This window comes from Mus musculus, chromosome 2, assembly GCF_000001635.26.
Source record: "Mus musculus strain C57BL/6J chromosome 2, GRCm38.p6 C57BL/6J".
In the NCBI taxonomy this organism is placed as follows: Eukaryota; Metazoa; Chordata; class Mammalia; order Rodentia; family Muridae; genus Mus; species Mus musculus.
The window spans coordinates 166,425,186-166,436,207 of record NC_000068.7 but is presented as its reverse complement, the minus strand read 5'-3'; the positions used below and the strand labels follow the sequence as shown (position 1 = coordinate 166,436,207).

The following is an 11,022-nucleotide window of genomic DNA, read 5'->3' as shown; positions in this document are numbered from 1 at the left end:
GTTGGCTGTACGTGTTATTCAGAACCCATTGAAGAGGCTGGGAAAATGGAGTAGGCTTCTGACCAAAGCCCAACCCTCACACTGGAGCTGAAGGTCAAAGCTATGTTCTTGGATACAGGTAGATGGAGCCCAGAGCCATAAAACATGGTGGGAAGATTATTCGCTGTCATGTTGAGTAGAATGGAAGGTTGAAGGCATTGTCAGCTAGGCTGCGTGTTTGCTTTTAATTTTATTTTATTTCAGCTTTGTTTCTATAACTTTGCAACCTCTGACATCTCCTCATAGCTCACTCATTGCATGTCCCAGCTTGCTTCTCTGTCACTGTGATAAAATACCTTGGCCAAGAGCTTGAGGAGGAAATGACTTATTTGGCTTACAGCTGCACAGTACATCATGGAGAGAAGCCAAGGCAGGGACTCAAGGTAGGCGTGGTCAGGACCCTTTCTTATACAGCCTAGGCCCACCTTGCCTAGGGATGGTGCTGCCCACAGTGGGCTGGGCCATTTTATATTAAAATTCGAAGTCAAGAATATGTCCTACAGATATGTCCATAGAGCAATGTGCTGGAGGCAATTCCTCTATTGAGATTTCCTCTTCCCATGTGTCTCGAGTTTGTGTTCAGTTGAAAACCGAAGCCAACTATGATGCTGGGTCAACAAAAGCAGTGGGAGGTTCCCTCCCTCTCTGAAGCCGTGGTTGGCAATGAGTGCCCAGTCCACACTCCACTGTAGGATGCTCTTCTTACCTGTCTCCTCCTACTGTCTAAAGGACTGCAGTAAAATATACATCACACTGCACACGGTTATAGAATGGCAGATACATCACAGTGCACAGTTAGAGAGTATACACCACACGGCACACAGTTATAGAAGAGAATATATATTATACTGTACACAGTTATAGAATGGAATATATATCACACTGCACATAGTTACAGAGTATATAGCACACTGCACAATGGTATGATAGAACAAACATCACACTGTACAGTGGTGATAGAACATATATCACACTGTACACCAGTGTGATACAGCACACATCAATCACACTGAACAGTGGTGATAGAGTGAATGTCACACTGCATGTGGCATCAATTGTTCAGCTCATGTAATCTCCACATGGCACCAAGCACCTATACCCCAAGGTGGCTCCTTCTGCTACTTCATCTGAAACTTAGGCCTAGAAAAGTATGCACACAGCTCTTGTCCTGTTTACATCTACAACGAAAGAGCTGGCGAAGCATCTGTCCCCAGTGTTGGAGCTTTGTAAAAACCTCTCTCCTCTCTCATTCCGAGCAAGTTCAGGGCTCAATTTCTGTTTACCCACATCAGCTGCTGTCTTGTCAGTCAGGAGGAATCCCGTGTCTCTGTAAGGACGGCTTGAGAGCCACTTTCCCCCGAGGGAGCATTAGAAGGGAGTTGTAAGCTTTTAATGTGTCTGCAGACGGTATGTCAGGGTGCGGGAGGGGATTTATTAGTTCAGATAGCCACGTGACACAGTAACAGCGAACACCACTTGAATCACCCTGGCTGTGCACAGAGGCATTCTGTGTCTAACATGGAGGGTGGGAAGGCCTGGCTTGTTTTATTCTTGAATTCTAGGCTGACAGAATCCCTGCCATCTCTCAATTCTACCATCTCAATGCATGTTCCTGTAGTCACTTTGGCACAGTGTGTGTGTGTGTGTGTGTGTGTGTGTGTGTGTGTGTGTGTATGCGTGTGCTTGTGGAGGTCAGAAGTCAAATTTGGCTTATCTCCTTCTATCCCTTGCTGCCTCATTGTCTTGAGTCAGGGTCTCTCACTGAACCCAGAGCTCACTGGATCAGCTGGACTGGCTCTCCAGCAAAACCAAGATCCTCTTGTGCCCACCTCCCTGCTCTAGGACTACACATGTGTGCTGCTGTGCCTGCATTTTTCTGTGGGGGCTGTGGACCCTAACTGGGGTCCTCATGTTGGTATGGCAAACAGTCTTTACTGATGGATCTGTCTCTCCAGCTCCAGAGCAGGAGTTCTTGGACTTTTTAGTGATTCGCTCGGACACAGCACCGTCCTCCTCTCTGATCTCCACGGCCCGGCATGTCCAAGTACCCAGACAGTCACAAGTAGTGGAGAGCTGTGACCCTGCCATGGTGGGTGACGGGACCTTGGGGTGCAGAAAAGTGTCTGTGACAGCTTTTGTTGCATTAGGGATGGGAGGAGAGAATTGGAAATGGGCTCCCGAGTGTGATAGCGCTCTCTCAGATGCGTTGGATCTCAGCAGATGCTTTGGATCTCAGCAGATGCTTTCTAAGTGGATGGATTAAAGAGCATTAGCATTTGAGTTCAGACACTTTTTGCTCTCCGTCTCCGTAATCTTATTTTGTCTGCGGGAAGGCCTGGCATCCATCTTTTGGGCTCTCAGCCAGATGAGTCATCTCCTTGTCTGTTGCCTCGTCTCCATGGTACCAGGTCTGTGTCAGAACCCAGCTGTGGTCCTGGCCAGAAACTGGGCCCGGCATTCAGACTCCACCGAGCTAGGCAGGTTTGGTCCTTTGATAGAGCCAGCCTCAGTCAGCACCAGTGGCAGGACCAGGCTTGGGGTCAGCACCAGTGGCAGGACCAGGCTTGGGGACAGTGCTGCCCGGAGCCCGGTGAGTCAAATTTGGTCTTGTGCCCAAATCAACTTGTCACCGCTCTGGAAAGGGGGTAGACTTGGCACCTCTCATCTCCAGGGCACCCCAGGGGGCTTGATCATGGCATTGGCATTGGAACCTCTGCTGAAGGAGATCAGTCAGGGTGAAAGAACAGAGAGACAGTCAGACCCCTGCTAGGAACTACGAAACACTCCGGGCGGCCAAGGTGTTTGTTTTGTTTTTTCTTCTTCATAATGAAGAGGAAAAAAGAGGGCAGAGAATCAACCTGAATGCTCCCACGGTCCCCAACATTACAGAAAGACACCAGTTGGAAGGGGAAAAAAAAGAAAAGACATAATTCAGCTAAAATCTGGAGGACGCTTCTCTCAGAATCTCACACTTTCCCTGAATTGGAGGCCAGCAAAGCAAAAGAATTTTTTTTTTCCTTTTCACAGCCGTGGTGTGAACGGGGCTATTTTCAGGAGCTTCTTCCTAAAATATGGGCCTGGAGGAACGTGCTGTCTGTCAATTACTCATAATGTGGTCTAACAGCTCTTTAAAATGAAACAGGGACAGGGTGGTGGGCCACTCCAGAGGGACTCCCGGAGATTCCTTCCTCCTGGCACCCTGTCCTCGCATGAGCTCCATCCTCCTGAGTGTGGACCTTGTGACCCAGGGAGACAGGTTCTTGTTTCTATAGATCAAAGCATTGAAAAATGGATTCCTCGGGGAACTTAAAGGATGACTTTATTGAAAGTTGAGAGAGAGAGCAACAGGCTCAGGATCTCGGCAGCTGCTGGCAAGAGGGAGGCGGGCAAGGGAGACAGAAGGCTGCGCTCTCTGAGTTAGAAGGCCAAGAGCAGGCAGGCGTAGCAGAGACATCTGTGAATGGGGGGTGGATGTGGGTGTGGGCTTCGGGAAGAGTGCTTGAGACACCGAGTGTCAGGGCCAGAGCTTAAAACTTTAGATGTTTGGAGAGGAGAGATGAAAAGAGAAAGAAACTGCTATGCTTCCTGTCGAGGGGTTACCAGCCACCAGGCATGCTATTTGAGTCCAAGGATGTCACCGTGTTTGTAGTTACATGTTCCTGACTCGGATGCACACACCCAATGGGTCATGCCGGTTGCGTCGGGGGAATCCGACACAGTTACACATATGGCCAAAATGATGCCTGGAAAAGAGCCGGCAGCCACCAGCCCTTCGGATTTGCTTTCTTTGTGCCTCGCAGTCCATACCAGCTGGACCTGGGACTCCATTGTAAGACGCGCAATACAGAAGAAGTGACGGAGATCACTTTTGAAGTTGGAGAGTGGCGGGTGGTAGCAGGCTCTGTGACTCAGTGTCTGGCTCCTGCACTTGTTATCCTGGGCTCCGTTTGGCTGAGGAACAAAGATACTTTCAGCTGATAGCCGTGGTTTCATTCTGCCCATACCATGGTATTTGTGTGAAGGTGAATTAAAAGATAATGGAATTATTTGTTTAGAAGAGGAAATTTCATGATGGGAGGGCATCCAGGCCCGGTGCCGAAGAAGCAGGTGTAGCTGTTAAAGTGAAACCACACGGAAGTGAAGCCTTTTGTACTGCACCCAGACAAGAGGGAAATGTCCTGCGAGCAAAGCATCACCCATCAGATGCCTCATGTTGTTACCAAAAAAAAAAAAAAAAAAAAAAAAATTCCTTTTGCACTAGAAACCTAGCCAGGAGGGTTCAGTATTCCCCAAGGGCAATTGTCTAGGGAAGTGTATCCCCGGGGTCAGTACACAGAGGCTGATATCAGTGGGGCCCAAGGTGGCCAGGCTACACCTCAAGGTCGTCCACGTGGTTCTGGTTCTACAAGCATGGGAGACACAAGATTAGGGGAGTCATGGAGAGCCTTTGTCCTTCTGAGCCCAGGCAGTATGTGGGAAGGTCTGAGTCCCAGGAAGGAGGTGATAAGAGGCCACTCTGTGAAGCCGTGATGGTGAATCCCAAATTGCAGTGGAGACGATATTGGAGATGCCAAGGCTGTGGAATGCCAACCACAGGGAGCTGTGGGCACAGTGTGAGCTGTGGGCATAGTGTGAGCTGTGGGCATAGTGTGAGCTGTGGGCATAGTGTGAGCTGTGGGCATAGTGTGAGCTGTGGGCACAGTGTAAAGCCAGTACAGGAAAGAGTCCATGTGCACCTCAGGAGTAGATTCAAAGGGGTGAGGCTACCTAAGTCTTTCGGAGCCCAGCTGATTTCATCGTAAGCCCTAAATGCCAGACACAGACCTGAAGGATATAATGCTTTTCTTACTGTAATTTGGTCCAGTTTCTCCCTGCTATGTCTGTATTCTTTCTTTCTAGGATAGGAGTGTTCACCCTGTCATTATATACTGAAAGCATGTAGCTTTTAAAAAATTATTTCATAGTTTACGGTCAAGAAATTTTAAACTTTTAAAGCATCATTAAAGTCTACGGGGACTTTAAAATCAGACTAAATGCAAGTTGTGTTACAACATGGTTCTGAGCCAATGGGGAGAAGAGGTGAAAGGCTATGGCTTAAAACTGATGGATTTGGGTGTCAGGTTAACGGAGGTGTGAAGGCTGGTATTGGGTTCTTACACGCGTTCTCGCGACCGGCCAGGAAGAACGCAACAAACCGGAATCTTCTGCGGCAAAAGCTTTATTGCTTACATCTTCAGGAGCAAGAGAGCAAGAGCGCAAGAGAGCAAGAGAGCAGGAAAAAGAACAAGAACAAGAAAGCAAGAGAAAGAACAAGAAAGCAAGAGAGAGAAAAAGCAAGAACAAGAGAGAGAAAAAGAAAGCACAAGAGAGAGAAAAAGAATGGCAAAACCCCGTCTCTTTTAAGGAGAATTATCCTCCGCCTAGGACGTATTACTCCCTGATTGGCTGCAGCCCATCGGCCCAGTTGTCATCACGGGAAAGGCAGAACACATGGCGGGAAAACTGCCCCTGCACGTGTGCAGATTATGTTTACTACTTAGAACACAGCTGTCAGCGCCATCTTATAATGGCAAATGTGAGGGCGGCTTCCCACATTGGGTGTGAACTCGAGAGGACCCAGAATCGCTTTGATGAATCTCTGTCCTTGATTGTGGATGTGATATGGCCAAGTGCTTCAAACCCCTGCCTTCTGGACTTCCCCACCATGATGGTCTGTGCCCCGGACCATTTCCTCCTTAAGCTGCTTTTGTTTACCATAGCAACAGACGAATAAATTAGATGTCGGCTGTGCAGCCTGGGAGATGGGGCAGTTATAAAACGAAGTAAGAATATCAACGAGAATGGTCTATTTGCTGCTGGGTTCCAGGTCCACTGTGGCTGGAGGGAACAGGTAGCTACACGCCTCAGCAGCCTTGACAGGAGGACAAAGGCTTCTCCAGGCAGACGTGCCAGCCAGGTTTCACTTCCCTCTGGACACACCTGCCTCTCCCATCCATTCCAGGCTGTGGTTCCTCTTGGCTGTCATCTCAGGCTTGCATGTGACAGTTGTTATCCCTGTTTTGTGCAGCTGGAGGAAGTCCAGGTCCCTGCGGGGAGACAGCTGTGCTGACAGCTCCTTCTCTAGCTCTGACACAATCAATGGACAAATCACGATGTGTGGAATGCTGCTGGGAGGAGAGATAGTTCCCCAATAACCTTGCCCAAACCAAACCAAACCAAACCAAACTCCAAAAGAATTCAGAAAAACGGGGCAAGCAGAAGCCTGCTTAGCAGTGTGTGCGTGCGTGCGTTTGTGTGTGCGTGAAAGAGAGAGAACAGAGACAGAGGGACAGAGAGACAGAGACAGGGAGAACCCACACTGTGAAGCTATCTGAAGACGCATGCATGACTCACAATGGAGAGAAGTCATTCAGAGGAGACAACGAGCATAGATTCCTTCGACTTGGCTTTAAATGTTTTAGGCATAAAATACATCGCACTACGCATGCACTAAAGAGGCCATATTTCGCAAGGACACTTAAAGCTCCGTGTGTGCCTCTTTTAACCTCTGCATGGTGTCCCACTGCCTGCAGTGTGTGCTCTCCAGGCTGGCTCTGTGGTTTTCACTGTCGCACACAGAGGCCTAATGAGGATTATACAGGCTGGCCCTGGTGTGTCTGAGACTGGCTCCTGAGTATATAAGGATGAGGGGGAGGCCCTGCTTCTCTGGGCCTTTCTAAACAACCCAACAAAAGGTGGAGACTACAGGCTCTGACTGGAGCCGGGTGGCCAATGGTCAGTTGTGATTTACAGCCATAATCCGTTTTTGAAGGCTGGGACCATGGCCTGTTGCTCTTATACATCCTCTCTGCATTTTAAGAGAAAGCATCTTGACCTTGGCTTAGGGAACTTCTGTCAGCTGAGTGGTTCCTTTGTAGACCTGTGAATCAAGATGGCTTCTCCTGGACTTGGGACAGTTCAGTGGGGAAATACTTCCCACACAGACGTGAGGAACTGAGTTTGCCTCTCTGGAATTAAGGTTAAAAAAACTCTAGGTAGGATGGTGTATATCTGTAATTCCAGAGCTGGGGTGCAGAGGTCCCCAAGGCTCATTGTCCATCCAGTTTAGTTGAAAGAGTGAGCTCAAGGTTCAGTGAGGGATCTTATCTAAACCAACCAAACCAAACCAAAACAAAACAAAATGACACGAGAACTCTCCCAAGCAATTGGGGTGTGATAGAGGAAGACACCCAATACCCTTGACCTTCATACACAGCATACATAGTGAGTGCACAAATATGTAAAAGAGAGAGCGAGAGAGAGAGAAAAGAAAAGGAGGAGGAGGAGGAGAAGGAGGAGGAGGAGGAGGAGGAGGAGGAGGAGGAGGAGAAGAAGAAGAAGAAGAAGAAGAAGAAGAAGAAGAAGAAGAAGAAGAAGAAGAAGAAGAAGAAGAAGAAGAATCAGAAGAATCAGAAGAAGAAGAAGAATAATCTTATCCTTCTGGCTGGGTAACTAGATGCAGGGACAGACCCACTCTGACAGTGCTTGAAGGCGCAGTCCTCTGTGCCTTCTGTTGCTCCTACCCTAGAACTCCAGAGTTGACTCAGGTCTGCTCCTTTGGAGAACTCCGTCAGGTTTCCCTCCCAGCCTGTGAACCTGCCATCAGTTTGTAGTTGTCTATTGAACCTGAACTGGCTACCGTTGCTAGCAATTGACTCTCCTTGATCTTGGTGACCACATCCTTTTTACATCATTGTTTAGAAAAATCCATTTTCCCATCCCGGTTATTTGCATTAGCATCTTCTGTCTCATTGTCCTGTCGTGTCCTGCTGTGTCTTCACACTGAGAGGGCTCTCTGAGGTCACAGTATCTGACCCGAGAACTCTTCTAGGTAAGGAGTCTCATCTTTGTACCTGACGACCTCTCCACATCTTACCTCTGTTTACATCCCTCAAATGCATGATCTTTGCGGTGCCGACCCGGAAGGCGCCACAGCCTCGTCCCAGTTTCTCTGGGATCCATCTCCTGCTCTCAGGAGGGCTGGACTAACCCTTTGTCAAGTGGCCGAGGCTACTAGCTCTTTTTCCTTCAGCTCCTCTCACTGACACAGAGAAAGGCCCATGACACATAAAGGGCCAGTGAGGTGCATGGAGACTTGTGGCTTCGGGGAGACAGAGACTCTTTTTCCACTGGGTTAAGCTGCCATCCTACAGTGGGAGCAGGAGGTGCTCTAGGAATGATCCCGAGAGGAAACCCAGAGAAGCCAAGGATGCAGAATTCTGACAGTTGGGCTCTGATGACATCGTTAAGCTATTAAGAGATGGAAGCTTAATTCCCTCCATTTAAAGCCATCCACTCCGGTTTCCTGTTGTGTGTAACCAATATTCCTGATGGACAGGATCTTTCGATTATTCGATGTTTCTTAAACTTTAAAATGTGTACTCAGTGTCTCAGCCGGAAAGGGATGGATAACAACAGGACTGCAGACACTCGTCTGTCCAGGAGAAGGAAAAGGGGGGTTGGATACCACTTGAAGCATAGCGGGCTCTAAGAGAATAGTCATCATAGGGGCTGGGATGATGGCTCAGTGAGTACAGTGTCTGCAGTGCCATCCTGAGGACCTGAGTTCAGATTCCCAGAAGCCACGGATAGTTCAGGTGTGGGGGCCCTGGGTGGGGTGGCAACACAGGAACAGGGGGACCCCTCTTCATCAGTTTGCTGGCTAGTTAGCCTAGCCAATCAGTGAGCCCCAGGCTCAGCAAGCAGTCCTGTTTCCAAAAAGAAAAAAAAAAGTGGAGAAAGATACCCAACATCAATCTGGCCCTCACATTAGTGAGCATACATGTACCTCCCCCTAGAGTCAATTCATTATCCAGTGTCTCTCTTCATGTTTCCTGCACCTTTAAGACAGAGCGCCTGTATGGCTTCGCATGGTTTCAATTAGGCTTTCCCCAAAGAAACCGCTGGAGAAACTGAAGCCGTGTTGGAATGTGGTGATGCTGTCACTCAGGAATTTTCCAGGCTGAGCTGGCTGACCTTCGGAGATAGTTATGACTGAAACTCTGGCTCTACTCAAAACTTGGCAGTGCCGGTGCTGGGGGTCTGCGGAGGCCGCGGGCATGTGAATACAACCTCCCAGGCCACAGGGAGACTGTCCGTGGTGCTGCCCTTAGCCATGGTGGGCAATGGAGCTGGGATACAGTGTTGACTTAGAGCAGTGGTTCTCAACCTTCCCAATGCTTGACCCTTTAATCTCAGGTTTTGATGCCACTTTACAACTGTAATTTTGCTTCTGTTGTGAATTGTAATGTACATATCTGCCTTTTCCAATCGGCTTAGGCAACCCTTGTGAAAGAATCATTCAATACCCCCTTCCCCACTCTGAGTGCCCAAAGAGATCACAACACATAGGTGGAGAGGCTCGGACTTAAAGGATCCCCACCAGACACCAAGCCTTTTAAGTCTGCAGGGGAGTATACCACATGCTCAGGGTCTCTAAGTCTATCAGCGGGTCCTGGATGCCAGGCCACGCCCCTCTATCTGCCTAATCTGTTTTTCGGAGTCTCCTGGACTAACAGCTGTTTCTTCAGCTCCCCATTCTCTGTATGTGGTATTTCCCTTGTAGTGACCTTTCTGTTTACATTCTTATTTAAGGCAATTTTTTGATGAACACGCTCCTTGCTTATTGACCGGTGTCTCTGACCCTGGGTCAAAGCAGAAAATTGGATTTCTGAGAACTGTCAGAGACCATGAGTACCAGGACCAGTCCAGTGAGCACAGACTTGGTGCTCAAGGGCAGTGGCAGGCATCAGGACATAGCCTGTTAGCAGCTCCAGTGCTTGTTGGAAACCAGGCATTGAGCCGAGCATGCAAGCTAGACAGTTCACAGAGAATCTAGCCTACAAGCATCTGTGGGATGGGTCAAGAGACAGACTAAGGTTCTGTGTATGAAAAGCAATAAGACCATGGTTGCCAAAGCAAGATGCACATAGTAGGACTTTGCAGTTTTTGCTTCAGAGGCTTCAAATAGCCAGACACATCTCTTTGTACTAGCCAGGATGAGTTATGTTGTAGAAACATAAACAGAAAAGATTCCCCCAGTCCTGAAGACTGACCATGATGGACACTTCCCCGTTATCACTTCTGTGTTCCCATCCCTGAGACACAGGCATTCGGTGCATTGTTCACTCGGGTCGGGGACCAGGCTGCCTCTTGACACACATTTCAAGGAAGTCACCTAGTCAGGCAGATGGTTGCTGGCTTCTGACTGGCACTTGACCTTCTCACAGGGCATAGGCAAAAACAGCCTCATAGTTGCTGTCCCAGTCTCAAGAGTGGTGAGGACGCATACACTTCCCCTAAAGGTAGGAAGGGGACCAGGCATACTGAGCTGATGTCACCGGTGGTGGTCGGATGCTCCCCAACAATGTACAGTGTTGCTTAGGGCCAAGACAGCAGCTCCTGCAGCAGAGCTGGGGGTGGGGGGGAGATGAGAAGCAACTAGTGAGCGTGGCTTGGCACGAGGGAGCCAGAGAAGTCTGGGCTCAACCCCCACCCATATGATCTTCCAATAAATCATATGTTGGTAACAACTAAGATGCTAGGCGAATAGTCACCTCTGAGCAGAAATCCAGCATCTAGAAGCAGGTGTGTGTGTGTGTGTGTGTGTGTGTGTGTGTGTGTGTGTGTAGGAGATCAGTGGTCTTAGCCAGAAAACAGCTCTTCCAGAGAAAAGGAAACCATGAAATGCAAAAAGAACCACAAGTTTTGAAATGGGGCAGGGTCACACGCTGGACTGAACACTCTACTGCGAAATCTCCAGACAACTGCTCTTGTGGGTTGTCAGCCAGAGAAGCAGCTGTGCTCAGCATAGGAGAGATCTAGGCCACAGAACTGTTCACAAATGTGGAGTTCCCAGAGGTCCCTAGAGTCAGGACCCAGTTGTGCATGGGAAGGCAAATCAGTACGACCAGAATGTCCAATGCTTTGAGATGGCAGATGGAA

The 11,022-nt window shown here is 48.8% G+C and overlaps 1 annotated feature.

The window, feature by feature from the left end:
• Window positions 7,548-9,804: an enhancer, noted in NCBI's record as "VISTA enhancer mm1298". NCBI's record gives its function as "enhancer in: forebrain[3/11] | eye[5/11] | heart[5/11] | facial mesenchyme[5/11]" and the evidence as "EXISTENCE:transgenic organism evidence [ECO:0001131][PMID:17130149]".